This window comes from Tupaia chinensis, unplaced genomic scaffold, assembly GCF_000334495.1.
Source record: "Tupaia chinensis unplaced genomic scaffold, TupChi_1.0 Scaffold000279_1, whole genome shotgun sequence".
NCBI classification, from domain to species: domain Eukaryota; kingdom Metazoa; phylum Chordata; class Mammalia; order Scandentia; family Tupaiidae; genus Tupaia; species Tupaia belangeri.
The window spans coordinates 1,958,591-1,963,979 of NW_006159762.1; the positions used below are offsets into that span (position 1 = coordinate 1,958,591).

Below are 5,389 nucleotides of genomic sequence, written 5' to 3' on the forward strand. Positions count from 1 at the left end.
TTCATTTGGGAAAAAAAAACCCAAAACTTCCCAGATAAAAAAAAAAAAAAAAAAAAACCTGAAAGAATTTATCAGCACCAGACCAGATCTCCAAGAAGTTCTCAAGGGTGTTCTTGGAGATCTGGTTTTCTTAATAGTACCATGTGAACTTACCATTGAAAGTAGTTAGATTATTTAAGAAATTGTGTGATCAATACAATGTGGGGGGAAAGGAATGGAAGACAATTGTAGACACCAGAGATAGTGTGAGAAGAGGGTGGGAAAGGACAGAAGGACAGAAAGAAGGGTAAACAAATTCTAGGAACTAGAAATGGAAACATTTTTATAATAATGTGCATGATTAAGTCACTATGCAGTATATTCTGGATGGGAAATCACATTTTGTATGCTGTGATGATGCTTAGGGAAAAAATGTAGATTAAGTTACAAAAAAAGTTTCAGAAATAAAATCTATTCAATGACCGCAGTAAGATATACAGCCCCAGCTAGGTGCTACTTTATAGGATGCCTAAAGTTAGACTTGTGTTCATGGAAATGTGTTTATCAGCTGTGTTTGCTATGAAAATATTTAGATTAATTAAGGTCTTTAGTAATTCAATAAAACGTGTGGGGTGGAAACAGTATAGAAAGTTCAAATCCCAATTCTATGACTTCAAGTGTGATTCTCTCGACTTCGAGCCTGTGAACTCGGCTGTAAAATGGGAATGACACTGTCACCTGCCTTGTTCAGTCTCTGCAAGGAGGAAGTGAGGATGTACATATAAAGCACTTACATCAGTGCCAGGCATCCAGCGACTGCTCATAAATTACCAGAATTATTATATGATGTGAGCTATAACTAGGTTTTCTGTTACTGGCAGTACAAAGAGTCTGAGCAATGTAGGGACCCGTTGGATTGATACCACACCACGCTATAGTCACAGAATCACGTGTTTCTAGGATTCCTCCCAAGAAGAGGAAAGCTTTACGTTTGTGTAGTCAAGGGCTACATTTCCGTTTGATGGAATCCACGAAGACGCTAGTTTAAGTTCTCTCCAAGTCCCAGGCTGAGCGACTGCACGCTGGGGCTCATCCTGGCAATTCCGCCCCCACAACACCGCGTGCCCCTCTCCTCGCCTGCAGGCCCACGTCCACACCACCTGCTCCGATCCTGGCCCGCCCGGGCTGGGTCGGGGGCAGCCGGCGGTGTTTCACTCACAAGAAGCTCGCTGGACCAGCCTCGGGCCGCTGGGAGCCCGTGGTGCCGGCCTCGGGCCGCTGGGATCCCGCGGTGACGCCGGAAGTGAGCGGACGCTCATCCCAGCTGCGACCCCGAAGCCGGGGCTGTCACAGAGCGCCACAGCCAATCAGGCTCCCCAGGTTGACGCATCAAGGTGAAGCTGGCCAATGGACGCGGGCCTGACTGCCGCTGCTGGCCCGCCCTCTCGCGGCGGCCGTGGGAGGGCCGGTCGGCTGAATCCGCGGCCGACTGGGAGCAGGCACCCCGACCCCGCCCCACCGGGCTCTGGCCCAGGTGAGTGAGCGCAGTTTCCCCTCTGAGCAAACCGCGGGGCTGTGGGACCCAGCGTCCCAGGTTGGGGAGGAGGCTGGGTGGGCACGCAGCTGCCCTTCCTCCCGCGTGAACTTTGCCCGGCCGCGTTTGCATTGCCTACTCGGACAGAGGGAGGGAGGAAGGGAGGGAGGCACTGTGTTTGTGATCTTTTCCTGCGCACTTGGAGGGCACCGCCCCCGACCCTCATTTGTGTCCCTCGACGGGTGGTGGGATTCAGGTGACCATCTTACGCCAGCCTTTGGACTGAAGTGATCCGAGAAGCGGGGGGTTGTAGCCTGGCGGTTTTAGAGAACTGAGCTGCAAAGGTGCCTGCCTAGCCCTCTTCCTGGGCAGCGGTGGTAGCAAATCTGCTTGTCCTCGGATTAGCGTGGGCAGATGGTCAGGGCTCTGTTGTGAGGACATATGCTACTGGTGGCCGTGCGCGGCGCCCACTTGTCGCTCCACGTGCACGGAACTGGGATGAAAGCCAGGCTGACTCAGGGCACCTCCTGCGGAGTGGAGATGGGCAGACCCTAGTCTTCAGGAAGGACTCAGCTACCACTCAAGTTCTGTTGCTTCCTTCCACGTCTTTGGACCCTGATGTTACTTTTGAGCCGTCCCTGCACTTAGTAACTGACAAGTTACTTTGGCAGTGTTCTCCCTGTTTGCACACAGGGTGGGAGTGACAGGTGTAATAGAAAAAGAAACAACCAGGAAACTTTTCAGGAAAGACTCTTAAGGCAGACGCAAGAGGAAGTAGTTGGGGAGCTTCCCTGATATGTGTCCCTTCCTCTACGTCTGCCATTTCCCTCCCTTGGCCAGCCTTTGGTTTCTAAATCTGTGAATAAACTGATGCAGAAAGGTGATGGCTTTTAGGCTGGTGAGACTTCTTAGTGGAATGACAGAAGGTTCAACTCAAGCTCATTTTGTAGTTCTTGATAAATCAGAGGTTGCTTAGGTGGAAGATGGTCCCTCCATCCTTTCACTCCTACAAAACAAAGAAATTCCAAGATCCTCACATTATAAAACTGAATGCTTCCTGTTCAAAGAGTCCTCTGACCCTGAGACCCTGGACAGGTTGCCTGATCTACTCCCAGCCAGGAAGCGGCACGTAAGGAGTTGGGAGCAGCATCCAGGCGGAAAGGACACGTGGCTGCGCAAGGATGTTTAAACCCCAGGTCACCTTTAGCTGGAGAGTGACTGGTGCATGAATTTGTACTCAACCCCCACTCCATCCCTTCTCTCCAGCAGAGTCTTCTTCCACTAGCTGCCAGAGGGTTCAATTATATCTATAAGAAAATTACTGCTTAGTCATTTTTCTAAAGGAAAGTATCAAATACAAGTCAAAGTATTCATTGAGCTCACCTGCAGAGGAGCATGACTTAACTCGTTGCTTAAACAGTAAATTGTGAGCTATCTTTGAAGACTAATTTATAGTAAAATGACACCATAGAAACATTAAACGAAAAAAACTTTACGACTTTTTCACCAACATTTTATTTTATGATGAACGATATTTTATGATGATCTTTTTCTTCCCTGTAATTTTGCCAGAAGGTGCATGCACTACCAGAGAGAGAGAGAGAGACAGAGGGAGAGAAGAAAACACCCCTGGGTGATGCCACAATCCCTTCTCTTCCATTTCTTTTTCCTTTTGGGATTTTGGACACGCACGTATGAGTGCCTGCTGTGTTTCTCAAGCTGCTGGGTCTAGCACTCTAACTACATGGTTGGCCATGTGGGATCCAGCTGCCTTAACCCCCAGGCCATGGGGCCAGCCCTAACTTTTTTTTTCTTTTTAAGAATTACTTATTTAACTATATTATTATTATTTATTATTATTATTTGCTGTAGGACACATACCAAACCAGAGAGAGACAGAGTGAGAGAGAAAGTGAATAAGAAAGGTGAGACAGTTCAAGGTCTGGGACTTGAACTGTCATCTGCCAGATGGGAATCTAGCACCTTAACCACCTTGCCACCTCTTGGCCCCAGCCCTCACTATACAGCCAAGTTGAAAGAATGATATGATTGGACAAGCCCATGATGTGGTAGTTAAGGTTGCTGGATCCCACATGGTCAGTTGCACCGTTTTGAGTCCTGGACCTTGTGGCTTGACAAACACACCAGGCACATATGCATGCATGCCCAAAATCTCAGTGGGAGGGAGAAATGGAGGAGAAGGGATTACAAGGTGACCATGCCCCATGGAGGGTGTTTTGCTTTCTCTCTGTCTTTCTCTGGTGAGTGCATGTGCCTTCTGGCAAATGAAAGGAAAAAGGAAGAAGAAACGGACGGAGGGAGAGAGGGAAAGAAAAAAGGGAGGAAGGAAGGAGGGAAGGGAAGGGAAGGAAAGGGAAGGGAGGGAATTATATAATGTACATGCCCGTACTCATCACCTAGCTTCTACTAGTGCCACTTCACTATATTTGCTTTATCACCTATCTATCAGTTTTAAGGAATGTATGACATTTGGCTTGCCTAGAGCAGTATTTCTGTCTCAGCTGCAGGCCATTGGCAGTATATCGGAGGTGGGTGGTGGAGATTACTCTTACACATTGAATACCTGCTGGGGGCAGAGAGCACTGTTAGGATAAGGAGGCCTCAGATTTAGGCTGACCTGAAGAGAACTTGATTTTTTTTTTTTTTTTTTTTGAGATGAAAGGTAAGTGGTGGCACCGATGGCGTGGTGGTTAAGGCAGCTAGATCTCACATGGCCAACTTTGCAGTTTGAGTCCTGGACCCAGTGGCTTGAGAAACACACTGCGTACATGTGCGTACATGCCCGAGATTCTGAGAAGAGAATGGAGAAGGAATTGTGGTGTGGCCATTCCCCCTGGGGGGATGATTTCTAGTTTTCTCTCTCCCTCTGTTTCTTACCGGCAAGTGCACATGCTCTGTAACAAAATTAAAAGAAGGAAGAAAAGAAAGATAAGTGGCAGTTTGTGGTAGCCAATGGCAGGTAATAAAAATGTCATCACTAATGCTCGTTGAGTTCTTGTTGGGTACTGAACATTGTCTATTACACACTGTCATTTAATTCTAACAAAGTAGGTCGCTGTTCCTTCTGCCTTTTACAGAGTAGAAAGCCGAGGCACAGAGTGGTTAGTTAGCTTTCGGTGGTACCAGGAGGTAGTGGGCGCAGGGCCTGAACTTTGGCCTTCTGGGTCTGGGCAACTCTGGACTTTCTTAGTCACTGTGAAAATGAGAGGGATCTCAGGCCAGACCGAAGAGGCAGCTGGAAGTCAGTGGAGGTGCTGACTCAGGCACCTGGGCACAGTTGTCAAGTGGTTCCAGGAGGCTGGGGCTGTGATTGCTCTGTATGTTCGACGGGCATTGGTGCCCCTGGGGTGGGGGTCAGCGATTCCATGAGGGGCTCTTTCTCCCGCAGCTTGTCCCATTCTGCTGGTCTGTCTCCTCCTGACATCTGCCTCCTGTTGTGGATGTTTCCCAAAACTTAGCTCCATATTTCTGTTCTTTATTCCCTCCGTTGCATCCTTCTCAACCTGCACTCCTTCTTGGTGCTTGTAAAACACATTTTGTTCCGAAAGAACCCTTCTGCCCATGGCAGATGCTCCTGTTTTCAGATGCCTTTCACGTGGTGTCGTCATCACAATCACCCGTGCCTTCTGAAGCATGACGCTGCCACGTGCAGTCCGCTGGCCTGCTGCAGGAGCAGGCCCGCACTGCCCCGGCCTGAGGCACCTAAGTAAGCTCTTGTCTCCTGGTGGCTCTGGTTTCCACACCAGACTGGCTGTGTGCTCATCTTTAGGCTCTTCCCTCTCTCCTGGCCTTAGGGTAGTGTTCTGTTGTTGGAGGACCTGACGGGGGCCCTGTTGGGCAGAGCTTTTCATTTTT

The 5,389-nt window shown here is 48.9% G+C and overlaps 1 protein-coding gene across 1 annotated transcript in view; it reads left to right on the forward strand.

The window, feature by feature from the left end:
- Positions 1-1,408: 1,408 nt before the first annotated feature.
- The window catches only part of TECPR1 (tectonin beta-propeller repeat containing 1), a 41,038-nt gene continuing 37,057 nt past the window's right edge, over positions 1,409-5,389 (forward strand). Inside the window, exon 1 of the mRNA XM_006150175.3 lies at positions 1,409-1,513. The gene's annotated coding sequence lies outside the window, so the exon portion shown is untranslated. The remainder of the gene's footprint in view (positions 1,514-5,389) is intronic.